The sequence below is a fragment of the Rattus norvegicus genome, chromosome 17 (assembly GCF_021556685.1).
Source record: "Rattus norvegicus strain SHRSP/BbbUtx chromosome 17, alternate assembly SHRSP_T2T, whole genome shotgun sequence".
NCBI lineage: Eukaryota > Metazoa > Chordata > Mammalia > Rodentia > Muridae > Rattus > Rattus norvegicus.
In genome coordinates, this window is record NC_141550.1 from 50,993,860 (window position 1) to 51,009,226 (window position 15,367).

At 40.4% G+C, this 15,367-nt stretch overlaps 1 pseudogene across 1 annotated transcript in view; it reads right to left on the reverse strand.

The window, feature by feature from the left end:
• LOC148000168 (amphiphysin-like) overlaps positions 1-15,367 on the reverse strand; it is an 87,977-nt pseudogene that overhangs the window by 52,008 nt on the left and 20,602 nt on the right. Inside the window, exons 5-8 of the transcript XR_015641693.1 lie at positions 4,865-4,940; positions 4,201-4,283; positions 1,912-2,050; positions 623-751 (exon numbers count right to left, since the gene is read on the reverse strand). The product of XR_015641693.1 is annotated as an amphiphysin-like (transcript). The remainder of the gene's footprint in view (positions 1-622; positions 752-1,911; positions 2,051-4,200; positions 4,284-4,864; positions 4,941-15,367) is intronic.

Below are 15,367 nucleotides of genomic sequence, written 5' to 3' on the forward strand. Positions count from 1 at the left end.
CTATTGGTGGACACAGGTTAAAGCAACTGAACAAGGAAAAATCATCCTAAAATATCCTCAGTGCAAATGTTAATGTGAAAATAAAACTAGGAAATGACTCTGGCTAGTAGAAAAGGTGCAGGCTGATAAAATCTGGAAATTGAAATTTAGTCAAGAGTCAGGGGTTAGTATATCCAGTTGGTATGATAGTAATGTCCAGTGCTTTAGTTACGATAATATTGTGACATAAAAATGACCAATGAACTGAAGTTACTACATTAAGACTGCATAACCACACAACTTGAATTTTAAAATGTGAAACTGACAAATCCTCAAGGACGTGGTAGAAAAATTGAAAAAAAATAGGCCAGAGTGCATGCAAGGTTTTGTCACAGTGGTAGGATGACAGCAACTCTTCTTCATTGTATATTTTTCAACATACTTTCACATATATGTAATATATTCAATAAATATTAGAATTTTCAAATCCTATACATCTTACATTTAATAATCCTTTGATTACAAAGCAATGAAGCAAGCACAAGTGATAAAATTTTATTAATGGCTCTGATATCTACAGCTGACCAGAGAGTCCTGCCCACCATGGCACTTTGATGGTCATTCAGCTGTCCTGAGCACTCACCTGGGAAGGTGTTGTCACATTGATTTCTGGTACAAAGTTGTCCTCAAAGAAATTGATGATGTTCTCCTGCTGTAGTTCCTTTGTTGGGGTGACTTTAGGCAGAGGTGGGACAGGAGGCCCTTTCCTTGTCTGGGAAGCATTAAATACAAACATAGTAGCCTTTGAGGAAGTGTCAGATGAGCACAGATATGCAAGCAGACATCTAACTGAAACTGATCTATACAAAGGTGTAAGCCTACTCGATTCAAGTCAAGAATGCTGTCCCCTTGGGTGCCTCTCCAAACACTGACAGGCACTGGTCTAATTGGAAGAAGTCAGGTCACTTGATGAGAGTCCATACATCTTAATTTAAGCAACGCCCCAAACTGCAAGACCTATGATCTCACCCGGAAGCCATTCTTTCTCTCAGCTCATCTACCATTGATTTCTCTCATAAGAAAACAAATGGAATTTCAAAACAAAAATCAAGCCAGATGGGTTTTTTGTTTTGTTTTGTTTTGTTTTGTTTTCTTCTTCATTTGTTTTCCCCAAATGAGTCAATGAGGTCAACAAAAGACAGTTCCCACTTCTCTTTCCACTCAGGAATTTTAAACATTAGAATCTACTACACTTATCTTCTTACAATGTTGCAGCTTCAGCCATATTCATAAAGCTTATACTGGACCATGAATGTTAAATGTAGCTACAGAAATATTATGTTCACACAATGCAGGGAAATCAAGAGTGGTGGGATCTTCTCTTTAGTTCATTTTGCCTGGTCATTACTTGGCTTTCACTGAGTGGCCACTCATGTGTAACACAATTTGGGGGATGAGATGTCTCCCAATACCCCAGTTCCGGGTGGTCATTGACTCCAATGGAGCACTGAAAAGAAGATTCAGTTCAGGAGGAATGTAGAATGAATGGAGTTTTGTAGATAGGGTTTTTCCTTTTCAAAGCTAATAGCTGCTCAGAGCATGGGCCAACCCAGCAAGTACTCCATCACTGAACAGACTCCTTCAGCCTCTGAATGGCAGGAGTCCAGGAACAAGTGAAGGTAAAGATGAGTATAGTCCAGGCCAAGAAGGTGGGGATGGGGCTAGAACACCCAAAAGAATAAAAAAACTGAGCATAGGAGGAAACACAAAAATCAAATAAAAAAAGCAGACAATGGCAATAATAATATCACTGTATCATGCCTTAGTCTTGTCATAGAAACTTTCTATAATGCTTATAATGCTTAACAAGAGAATCCCAAAGAAAGTCACTTCCCCATGAATTCTTCCATGGCCCTGATGCACACATCATACCTGTGAAGGTGATCTGGGTCGCACTGGGGCAGGAGATGCAGGTACTAATGTGTGGTTGGGACTAGCCGTTGGGCTAGGGAGGGGTGAAGCCTCCTCTGGGGGTGATGGTGTCTTTGCAATGCGAAGAGGACCCGAATCACTGGATAGACACAGAGGGTTGAGCAAGAAGCCTTCTGAGAAGCAGGATTCTTAAAACCCAATATTCTTTACCCCAGAGAAATCCTGAAGCTTAATGTCACTGTTATTTCATCCCCCACTTCCAGGTTATTTCTAGCTGTTAGAAGTAGTAATGGATGTTGGAAACTGTCACTATTGATTGCTCCCTGTGAACCACGGTCAACCATGCTTGGTTTTAGATATGTAAATAATGAGGTGTAAATAGGTTAAAAACAAAGAAAAACTGCAGTGCTTTACGACAGTTGCATTTATATCTTAGTATAAAATCTTGTTCTCGCCACATGCCAAATCAGCTCCACATCCCAACGTAAGGCGTAGTAAGAAAACCAGCTTCACTTCTGCTCTACAACAGAATCATGTCACCCCACAATCATAGAAAGTTACCCAGAAAGCTGTGACTTTTAATTTCAAAGGCAACTTGGAAGAGAGTTCATAAATCTTTTTCAGGAGTGCCTTTTGAATTATGTTTAGAGAGTTACAAAATACTTCTTTGTGTACTTTATGAAACAATGACTAACTCAGACACCTCAGGGCACCAGCAGACCACATGACAGGTGAGATACCACAACTTCCTAAGAAGCCATCATGTTCTAGGCACCTTGCCAGATGCTTGGGAACAGCTTAACATGATGACTCAGATGGCACATCCTACTCTCTAAGAACATCTAAAGACAACAGCAGACGGAGCAGAGTCTGTGACCTAAATAAGAGTACAGACACAGCAGCATGATCTACACATTCAGGAGCTAAGGGAGCCACATTCTTTTAAAGACACTCTACATGATTGCGGCTCTTAGCCAGCAATCATGACCTCTGACTAGAAACAGCCCAATCTATACTCTATTCTAAAGACTGCCTTCAGAGCTAACTCACCACCTCGCTCTGCAGAGAATGTTTTTGAAAAGGAATAAAAATAAGAGACACTTGTCAAGTGGCTGTAACCCGACTTCTTGCTTTAACTGATTATGAAACTGATATTTGCAAATGCTTCTGTTGACTTCATTTCCATGTCAAGCCACTCTTAACATGCCTTAGTTTTATAATATCCAAAAGGTAATTTGAATATTCTTATTATTCTCTTATTCTTAGCTCAACAATGTAAAAAACAATGTTGGAGCCTTAATCCTGTTCTTTTCTTAGATTACTTTAGGTCACACCTTTCCCCTGGAGAGAAAAGACACTCTGGCTTCCCTGGCAGCTATAGCAGAGGCTGTAGTTATAGGTAGGTACTCTAAAGAGAAGTCCATGATCAAAACAGTCATCATCAGATGCTGACATGCGGAAAGGTTGGAAACTGCATATGTCAATGGATGAGTCTGTACATACATTCCTATAAGTGTTTATAATGATTGGCATTAAAAACTACAAGTGTAGAGTCTCAGAACTGACCATCACCTTAGGAATAATTTTATTCCATTGGACCCTACTTTTTCTATAGATATTTAAATGGGTTCTTTAATTACAAAGGTTATTGTACTTGAATAAGGAAAACAAAGCAAATTGACCTTAAATGTATGTAACTGAAACCTGGGGCTTCTGACTGCTCAAGGCTTGTTAGGTGAGATAAAATCATAGGAGAAAGTAAGCATGCAGTCAAACCAAGGTATACAGCTCAGCTGTGCCACTGGGCCCTCAGTCTCTGACTGGCCCATTCATAACAACATGCCATGGAACACTAACAAAGCCATGTTGCAGGGCAAATGGCAAAGCAGAGGTAGAGAGAGGGTGGGCGGCGAGATCTCTTCCACTCTTTTCCTTTCTTTAGTAGTGAACAATGAGCACAAAGCTGGAGGGGTTTTCTCTATTGCAGATGAAGTAACAAGGAGAAATGGTGACTATCCCAACTGTTGCTCTCTGGTTCCATGTTCATCAGAAGCAGCTACTCACTTCTGCTGTGACCAGTAGCATCTTGATGTGAATGAAGGCAAGAAGTAAATGTAAGAGCCAAAAACCTAAGTTTGGGATCACTGTCTAGGTGGAAGGGCTCCTTTTAGATTTTTATAAGGTGACTAGAATAGTACAATGTGGTCTCCAGGCTCTAGAACGTTCAATACATAGGATATCACTTGCACATGCAGCTCACTTGCACTGGTCAGAGGACCAGTGGCGTACCTGGGAGCTCCTTGAATGCTGAAGGCCTTGTCAGCGTGCTGATCACCAAGTTTCGTCATCACTTCATAAAGCTTGTGGCAAAGCTAAGAAGACAGAAGCCTGTTAAACACAGGATATTCTGGTGGCCACCCATGTTTTCCTCCCCATGAATGAACTTGTTTAGTGAGAAGCTACAACTCTTCTGGGAATTAGATTGGTCTTGAAATTCCACATACCACATTTAAAATCTACACCTAAGTTGAAATAACTTTATACAGTGAAAAGAATGTGCTACTTGCTGGATCAATCAGACATGTATTCAATAGGACATGAAGCAGAAATGACAAGGTGATTATCTTAAATCTATTAACAAATAGTCCTATGACTGTCCTGGTGAACTAAGGTAATAGAGAACACCATTACTGCTGCTTATCTAAATAATTTGAGACCAGGTTTATATATATATATACTAATTTAGAAGATCATTTAAAATTCCAAATTTTCAGCTAACAGAGGAGGAAGTAAAATAGTGGGGCTGTAATAAAATCTTCAAAACCAGTGCAAATAGTTCAGAGAGTAGTAACACAGTACCGCTACAACATCCATGGAAGGGTAAGCTAGTTGACAATTCTATACAATGCCCTTTGCATTACTTTCCATAAGAGCAACAGTCAGCATTACTCACCACTGCGATTTCCTTGTGAAACTTGGCCTCAAGGCTGGAGACATTTTTGAAAGTATTGACATAAAACCCAACTCGTCTACCAAGGGGAAACACAAATAAAAGAGGGAGCTGTTAGCAAAAGTAGCTTTTAATGGCCCTGAAACAAATTAAGACTATGTTTCTAATATATAACTTTGAAAAATATTGAGTTCAACAGCATCCTAGAGTAAACCTGACTTTCCTCCACTGTTCAGCACACGAGCTGCTCATTGGCAACATCTCAAACACATTTGTAAGGGGAAGCTATGGGAAGGGTACTGGGACATGTAGCAAATTGTCTGTCTTTATCACAGTTCCCTAAGAGTAAGCACAAAAGCCAAACAAAGATTTAGCCAGGATAAATTCTTTCTCCACATAAAGAGTATCTGGACACTATTTTACTTAATTATTTTTCATTTAGTTGGGTAACAATTACTTTAATTCATTTTATTGTTTCAATGACATTCTCAAAAATAACTGAAGAATCCTGATTATTCAACTAGATCTGAACTCTCAGAAAAAAAAAAACTAAGTAAGGTCTTAGATGACAGAAAACTTCTGATCTTTTCTTGCTTAAGCTAAGCCTTCCAGTGCAGTTCCAATGAGAGTGAACAGAGAAAACACGAAGGTTAGTGGATCCAGGAGCCAGAGAGTTTCTTTTATTTGTTTCTTCATTTGATGCTTACCAAAATCCCCTGGGACGGTGAACCTCATTTACTAGAAAAAGTAAATGGTGCCCATTCAGAGCCTGCCCCACATGTGGCCCATACATATATAGCCACCAAACTAGATAAGATGGATGAAGCAAAGAAGTGCAGGCTGACAGGAACTGGATGTAGATCTCTCCTGAGAGACACAGCCAGAATACAGCAAATACATAGGTGAATGCCAGCAGCAAACCACTGAATTGAGAACGGGACTTCCGCTGAAGGAATTAGACAATGGACTGAAAGAGCTTGAAAGGGCTTGAGACCCCATATGAACAACAATGCCAACCAACCAGAGTTTCCAGGGACTAAGCCACTATCCAAAGACTATACATGGACTGACCCTGGGCTCCAACTGCATAGATAGCAATGATTATCCTAGTAAGGGCACCAGTGGAAGGGCAAGCCCTTGGTCCTGCCAAGACTGAACCCCCAGTGAACGGGATTGGTGGGGGGGAGGTAATGGGGAGAAGATGGGGAGGGGAACACCCATGTAGAAGGGGAGGGGGAGGGGCTAGGGGGATGTTTGCCTTGAAACTGGGAAAGGTAACAACAATTGAAATGTAAATAAGAAATACCCAAGTTAATAAAGATGGAGAAAAAAAGAAAAAAGAAAAGAAAAAAAAGAAAAAGTAAATGGGATAAACTGTCTAGGGTCATGCAGTTCACAGGTAGAGAAAATCAATTTTTAAACCCCAAAAGAGAGAAATGTTATTTAAAAATATCATAGACTATTTCACAAGAAATTTTTTTGTAGGAAAGTATTTAGATTTTATTTTATTTTATTATTATTTTTTTTATTAACTTGAGTATTTCTTTTATACATTTCAAGTGTTGTTCCATTTCCCAGTTTCCGGGCAAACATCCCCCTAATCCCTCCCCTTCCCGTTCTTTATGGGTGTTCCCCTCCCCATCCTCCCCCCATTGCCACCCTCCCCCCAACAATCTAGTTCACTGGGGGTTCAGTATTAGCAGGACCCAGGGCTTCCCCTTCCACTGGTGCTCTTACTAGGATATTCATTGCTACCTATGAGGTCAGAGTCCAGGGTCAGTCCATGTATAGTCTTTAGGTAGTGGCTTAGTCCCTGGAAGCTCTGGTTGCTTGGCATTGTTGTACATATGGGGTCTCGAGCCCCTTCAAGCTCTTCCAGTTCTTTCTCTGATTCCTTCAATGGGGGTCCTATTCTGAGTTCAGTGGTTTGCTGCTGGCATTCGCCTCTGTATTTGCTGTATTCTGGCTGTGTCTCTCAGGAGCGATCTACATCCGGCTCCTGTCAGCCTGCACTTCTTTGCTTCATCCATCTTGTCTAATTGGATGGCTGTATATGTATGGGCCACATGTGGGGCAGGCTCTGAATGGGTGTTCCTTCGGTGTCTGTTTTAATCTTTGCTCTCTATTCCCTGCCAAGGGTATTCTTGTTCCCCTTTTAAAGAAGGAGTGAAGCATTCACATTTTGATCATCTGTCTTGAGTTTCATTTGTTCTAGCCATCTAGGGTAATTCAAGCATTTGAGCTAATAGCCACTTATCAATGAGTGCATACCATGTGTGATTTTCTGTGATTGGGTTACCTCACTCAGGATGATATTTTCCAGTTCCAACCATTTGCCTATGAATTTCATAAAGTCATTGTTTTTGATAGCTGAGTAATATTCCATTGTGTAGATGTACCACATTTTCTGTATCCATTCCTCTGTTGAAGGGCATCTGGGTTCTTTCCAGTTTCTGGCTATTATAAATAAGGCTGTGATGAACATAGTGGAGCACGTGTCTTTGTTATATGTTGGGGCATCTTTTGGGTTATGCCCAAGAGAGGTATAGTTGGATCCTCAGGCAGTTCAATGTCCAATTTTCTGAGGAAACTCCAGACTGATTTCCAGAATGGTTGTACCAGTCTGCAATCCCACCAACAATGGAGGAGTGTTCCTCTTTCTCTGCATCCTCGCCAGCATCTGCTGTCACCTGAGTTTTTGATCTTAGCCATTTCACTGGTGTGAGGTGAAATCTCAGGGTTGTTTTGATTTGCATTTCCCTTATGACTAAAGATGTTGAACATTTCTTTAGGTGTTTCTCAGCCATTCGGCATTCCTCAGCTGTGAATTCTTTGTTTAGCTCTGAACCCCATTTTTTTTCCTTGCTACAGCCAAACTTTTATTAAAATCTTAAGGAGAAGCCCCGTGCGCCCGCATGGCGCGGTTTATATACACCCTAGCGCAGCGCATCCACACCTGATTGGTCGCTTACCCATGATCTCAATAGGCACGCCCCGGAGTGGGCAAAGACCTTGCACGAAGGCACTCTTGCACATGCGCACACAGTTAACTTCCTGAAAGGAAGTCGGCTGGTGCGGTGAAGGCCAGCGCCATCTTGTAATGGCGGGAGCTATCCTGGCCTTCCACATGGGGCGCAGTGGAAGCCAGCGCCATCTTGTGGTGGCAGCGGCCCTCTACATCTCCCCCTTATTATTTATATTTTATAACAAATCATTTATTTTATAACAAATCATGATCACCCTATCGCATGCAATGAGGAAACCTCAGCAATGTGGAAGGGCTGATCAGAGGATCATTGAGTCTCTCTCATCCCAGTGCAATGGATCCACAGATCCATGGGGTGCAAGAGCAGAGAACTCAGATACTGAGAGAGAGTCTCTCTCATCCCAGTGCAATGGATCCACAGATCCATGGGGTGCAAGAGCAGAGAACTCAGATACCAACTAATTCCTGAGCATAGATAACCTAATTCCAGGGGAGGCCCCTAGTACAATGGCCACAAGTGCTTGAGTGATAACAGCCTTGTCACGTTTCTGTTGAGATCTGAGTTTGCAAACCAAGCATAGCATGAACACTAATTCACAGCATAGGGCTGCACCAAACAGAGCCACTCTCGATAAGTAGCGGGCACCTCATCTGGTTCACCTCAGCTGTTACCACCAAGGGCTGTAGTTAAGCCGCTCCTATAATAGAATTTAGAATTCCCAATTGTTAGTAACTACTCCAGAAAGTTTACCCACTGTGCTTGTCTAACAATAGATTTGGGGAGGATAACTCCAGACACTGCAGACACAATATCTGCAGCAGTAATGGCTGCTACAATAGCAGCGAAAGTGTCAAGGTCTTTTCTAGGACAGTTCAGGATCAGTCATTTTTCTCTGGAACAACCAGCAGACAATGGAACCATTTCTGAGATCTGTACAACCAGGGCAGAGTTCCCCAGTCCACAGAAGCTTTACGCAGGTGAACCCCATTTTTAATAGGGTTATTTGTCTCCCTGCGGTCTAACTTCTTAAGTTCTTTGTATATTTTGGATATAAGGCCTCTATCTGTTGTAGGATTGGTAGAGATCTTTTCCCAATCTCTTGGTTGCCGTTTTGTCCTAACCACAGTGTCCTTTGCCTTACAGAAGCTTTGCAGTTTTATGAGATCCCATTTGTCGATTCTTGATCTTAGAGCATAAGCCATTGGTGTTTTGTTCGGGAAATTTTTTCCAGTCCCCATGTGTTCCAGATGCTTCCCTAGTATTTCTTCTATTAGTTTGAGTGTATCTGGTTTGATGTGGAGGTCCTTGATCCACTTGGACTTAAGCTTTGTACAGGGTGATAAGCATGGATAGATCTGCATTCTTCTACATGTTGACCTCCAGTTGAACCAGCACCATTTGCTGAAAATGCTGTCTTTTTTCCATTTGATGGTTTTGGCTCCTTTGTCAAAAATCAAGTGACCATAGGTGTGTTGGTTGATTTCTGGGTCTTCAATCCTGTTCCATTGGTCTATCTGTCTGTCTCTGTACCAATACCATGCAGTTTTTATCACTATTGCTCTGTAATACTGCTTGAGTTCAGGGATAGTGATTCCCCCAGAAGTCCTTTTATTGTTGAGGATAGTTTTAGCTATCCTGGGTTTTTTGTTATTCTAGATGAATTTGCAAATTGTTCTGTCTAACTCTTTGAAGAAATGGATTGGTATTTTGATGGGAACTGCATTGAATCTGTAGATTGCTTTTGGTAAAATGGCCATTTTTACTATATTAATCCTCCCAATCCATGAGCATGGGAGATCTTTCCATCTTCTGAGGTCTTCTTCATTTTCTTTCTTCAGAGTCTTGAAGTTCTTATTGTACAAACCTTTTACTTGCTTGCTTAAAGTCACACCGAGGTACTTTATATTATTTGGGTCTATTATGAAGGGTGTCGTTTCCCTAATTTCTTTCTCGGCTTGTTTCTCTTTTGTGTAAAGGAAGGCTACTGATTTATTTGAGTTAATTTTATAACCAGCCACTTTGCTGAAGTTGTTTATCAGCTTTAGTAGTTCTCTGGTGGGAAGCAGCTGGGAGATGAGCCTCTGGGTATGACTACAGGAGGTTATTTTGATTATGTTAATCGAGTTGAAATGTACAGACTTTGGGTAGTGGCTTAGTCCCTGGAAGCTCTGGTTGGTTGGCATTGTTGTTCATATGGGGTCTCAAGCCCAATATTTTCAAACCAGAGACATCCACTGTGCTGTCCTATCATGTCCCATGATGTCACCAGTGCCTGCCATGGAGCCCCTGGTCCCTCCACTCATTGAGCCCTCTCTGGAAGTTCAGTCAAGGTGAAATATCCTAAGTTCTCATGCATTTGGTCTTCCTATATTGTAATGGGTATTCCTGGAACAAATTCAACAATGGGGTGTCCTCTGTTCTCAGCTTCTTGAGGTTCTATTTTCTTTGAGGGCCCTGGTAGAGCTATCATTATTTCTTCTTCTTAGGTTTTTCTGTGGGGCCTCCTGACACTGCACACTGCTTCATATTGCCACTCAGACATGGCCATTGACACCTCCCATACTTCCTTTCCTTCTTTTTCAGTTACAGGTATAGTAAACTTACTTTATTACTTAATAAACTTCTTAATGCATCTTCAAACACATCACACATGAGATGGAACTCAGTACATTTCAAAACCTTCATTTTCATTATGTACTAACTCAGCAAGGTCAGTCTCAATTACATTATTTTTGCATGACATTTATGAGGTGCCATCTCAAAGTAAGCAAACTAAAACATAGGACATTTTATAGAGATAATATCCTCAATAATACACACATCTAAAAATGAGTAAAATATATATTTTCTATCCTCAACAATAAAAGGACTTCAGGGGGAATCACTATCCCTGAACTCAAGCATTCTCAAAAATAACTGAAGAATCCTGATTATTCAACTAGATCTGAACTCCCAGGGGAAAAAAAACAAAACAAAACAAAACGAAGTAAGGTCTTGGATGACAGAAAACTTCTGATCTTCTGTTGCTTAAGCTAAGCCTTCCAGTGCATAGAATTCCAATGAGAGTGAACGGAGAAAACACCAATGTTAGTGGATCCAGGAGCCAGAGAGTTGCTTTTATTTGTTTCTTCATTTGATGCTTACAAAAATCCCCTGGGACGGTGAACCTCATTTACTAGAAAAAGTAAATGGCGCCCATTCATAGCCTGCCCCACATGTGGCCCATACATATACAACCACCAAACTAGATAAGATGGATGAAGCAAAGAAGTGCAGGCTGACAGGAACTGGATGTAGATCTCTCCTGAGAGACACAGCCAGAATATGGCAAATACATAGGCCAATGCCAGCAGCAAACCACTCAACTGAGAACGGGACCCCCGCCGAAGAAATTAGAGAAAGGACTGAAAGAGCTTGAAGGGGCTTGAAACCCCATATGAACAACAATGCCAACCAACCAGAGCTTCCAGGGACTAAGCCACTACCCAAAGACTATACATGGACTGACCCTGGACTCCAACTGCATAGTTAGCAATGAATAGCCTAGTAAGGGCACCACTGGAAGGGGAAGCCCTTGGTCCTGCTAAGACTGAACCCCCAGTGAATGTGATTGTTGCGGGGAGGGAGGTAATGGGGAGAGGATGGGGAGGGGAACAACCATATAAAAGGGGAAGGGGATGGGTTAGGGGGATGTTTGCCTGGAAACCAGGAAAGGTAATAACAATTGAAATGTAAATAAGAAATACCCAAATTAATAAAGATGGAGAAAAAAATAAAAAAGAAAAGAAAAAAAAAAGAAAAAGTAAATGGGATAAACTGTCTAGGGTCATGCAGTTCACAGGTAGAGAAAATCAATTTTTAAACCCCAAAAAAGAGAAATGTTATTTAAAAATATCATAGACTACTTCACAAAAAAATTTTAACCACGACTTCTATTTCCCTGTCAGCAAGTTCTGCTTTAATTAGGTGTTTTTGAATTTTAACTAAATTAGAAAAAACTTGGAGCCAAATGTAAGAATTCTGAAATGAAGTGATAATTAAATGGTAAATCTGCCCCATAAATAAGGCACTGTTTTTCTGTGGTTTACCTTGTACCTTAAATCCTTGCTACATTACATTCTATTTCCTCTACCCAGACACCAGGTGACCCTGATTTCACCTATTTTTATTGTAACTGATTTCAAAACATATATTTCACATATGCATGAATGCAGATGGTTCTTTACATCCATGGCTCTGTACACTGTACCTTAACTGTCCATGGGTTAAACCATCAGAAAACAAAGGGCATCTGCACTGGAGACAGGGTTCTCTCACCATCTTACTCTTTGCAGTTTCTAACAAAACAGCTATCTGCATAATGTTGTCATGGCATTAGGTCTTCTACATAATTTAGAGATGAGTGAAAGTTCATAACATGATGTAAGGAAGTGATACACAAATACAATGTCACTTTATTTTACATAAGGTTTTGCTTCCCTTAGGCGATCTGGGAACTGATTATCCACAGATACAGGGCAAAAATATATGTATTTACACATGTATATGTACTTTTGCATATAGGAATACAGTAATAAAAACTCTGGCATAGTGTCATTGGGAAATAGTAAAAGCTAAGGTCAGGGACTTAATTAATGAGCATTTGCACCATTATAATTAAATGGAATTATAAAAGCAAAGTATAGAACCGAATATGAATGCAAAGATGCCACAGTTAAATATAAAAAAAGAAACAAATGGATGTGGGGCACAAACAGCTAAAAGAACCCAGCCACAAACATTTGCTTGAGAGGACACACACAGGCTGGCCAGAAGGATGGGCCAGAATTGACTTGATGAGTACAGAGGTCATTAAAGTTGACTAGTGAGAGCTTCGTTTACTTGTCTTTTGCTTTGATAGAACACCATGACGAGGGCAAGCATCAGTTTATTTGGCCTACAATTCCAGAGTGATAAGAAGCCATAATGTTGGAGACAGTACGGCAGCAGTGGAAGGAATCTGCAAGACCACATCTTAAATAGCAAACACGAAGCAGAGAAACTGGCTGTAAGGTGAGGCCTTATGCTCTTATAGACCATCCTGATGACATTCTTCCTCTGGTGACAAGGCCTCACCACTACTTTATAGATGTTAGAAGCAGCTGGGAGATGTGCCTCTGGGTATGACTACAGGAGGTTATTTTGATTATGTTAATTGAGTTGAGATGACCTACCCAGTGGGAGTGACATATGCCCTAAGCAGAGAATCCTGAAATGTGTGAGAGTCGGACTAAGCAGAGTACTTGCATGCACATAGCTGTTGCTGACTTCTACAGGCTGTGGGTGTAACGTGACCAGCTCCCTCAAGCTCATGACACTAACTTCATTGCCACATTGGACTGTATTGTGGACGTGCAAGCCAAATAAACCCTTTTTCCTTAAGTTGCCTTTGTCATGGTATTGTATTGAAGTAATAGCAACTAAGACACTACATTTCCATGATTAATTTTTGTTTCTCTGTCACATCATCTGTTATATCAGTTTTTATCTAGAGATAATTGGGGCAGTTCTAGAAAGAAACAATATATTTCAATAGCTAAATAAGCATGTTTGCCTTCATAATATTTTCTTTCATTTTAGAATTTAAAAATTAAGTAGCATGTCTTAATTTAGAGAAAAAAATGGACGTAGTGGTGATACAACTTATCCTATAGAAGTTTTCTACAATAAAAAAAAAAAATCAGGGACTGTTTCCAAAAGGGCCTTTGACTTGTTCACAACTGCATTCTTGGCCCTGGATACGTAACCTAGTACACAGAAGACACACAGTGATTATTATGTGAGTAAGTACAGGATAAATAGATAAATGAAAAAGCCATTGGGAGGGTTCACTCCAATGGGCCTTGACTTATAAAACACTAATGTGAAAATTAGTGAAATATATATGTACAAAGTGTGAGGCTCTGGGCGCTGATATTTCTTAGAAGGCTCATTTCACAAGTTCTTCATCAATAAAGGATTTTGAGACTTTACCACTTCAGGACTCAACAGGACTCCTTCTGATTTGCTGTCAAGAACCTTTTTTTAAGCCAGCAGTTTTGATGACATCACCATCACTAGGTGGGTATCACTGAGACATATTTTGTTCTGAGAAATATGCAAGCCCACATATACGCTGTTACCTTCACACACTCAGTCCTAACAGGAACATAACAGAACTCTACACTCCTATGGTGATCTATCTAAACAGCAAGTACGCATCCCAAGGCCCAAGCATCTTGTTAATCCCTGTTCTTCCACATCTGTGCCAGATCCTGCTTCTTGATCACTCTCATGGCTTCATCTGGGAATTGGAGCAACCCACTGTCTCACATCTAACTTATCCCATGAAAAATCCCTATTACTTCATTTGCAAGCACCTATACCCTACCTTTAAGACTTGTGTAAGACTGATGACTTTCTGGGCTTTTGTAAACTTTTTAAATTCATTTTTTTATACAATATATTTTAATCATGTTTTCTCCTACCCTAGTGCCTCTGAAATCTTCCCCACCACCATGCTTGCCCATGCTTGTTCTTTCCTCTCTCTTTTTTGTTTCATTTTTAAAACAAGCAAACACAAAAATGGAGAAGAAGCTTAGGGAAAGGAGTTCCAGAGAAAGGAGGTCTCAGGAAGAGTCTACAAGACCTGACACTATGGTATGGTGTGCTTATAGACAGGAATTTAGCATGGCTGTCCTCCAACAGGCCCAACAAGCAGCTGAACACATCAGACACAGACACTTACACCCAACCAATGGACAGAAGCTCGGGACACCTGTGGTTGAATTAGGCTAAGGCTGGAAGAAGTCAAGGAGGAGGGAGACCCCATAGGAAGACCAGCAGTCTCAACTAACCTGGAGCCCTGAGATCTCTCAGACACTGAGCCACCAGCCAAGTAGCATACACTAACTGGTATGAGGCCCCCTACACATATACAGTAGAGGACTGGCCTCAGTGAGAGAAGCTGCACCTAACCCTCTAGAGACTTGAGGCCCCAGGGAGTGGGGTGGCCTAGTGGGTGGGACATCTTCTTGAAGATGGAAGAGGAAGAGAAATGGAATGAAGAAATGTCAATGGGTGAACTTGGAGGGGGATAACAATAGGACTGGAAAAGAAGATTAAAGAATATATATATATATATATATATATATATATATATACATATACACATATGTATGTATATACATACTGATATATATAATTAAATGTACACACTCCCAAGTTACACCCTTCAACAACTAAAGAGTAATCATTGAATACATATTAGTGTATGTAGTTTCAGACCGGCAAAAAAGTTAGGTACATATATATAATGCATATATATGGTATATAAATACATGATTATGTATTTTATTATATACATACATGTACTTTTCTAACACACACATATATATTCATGACATAAACTTGGTGACTTGAACTGTCATAATATACATATGGCTTTATAGTTTGTTTTAATATACTGAAAAACAATAATAAACATTTCTCATTATCAGAA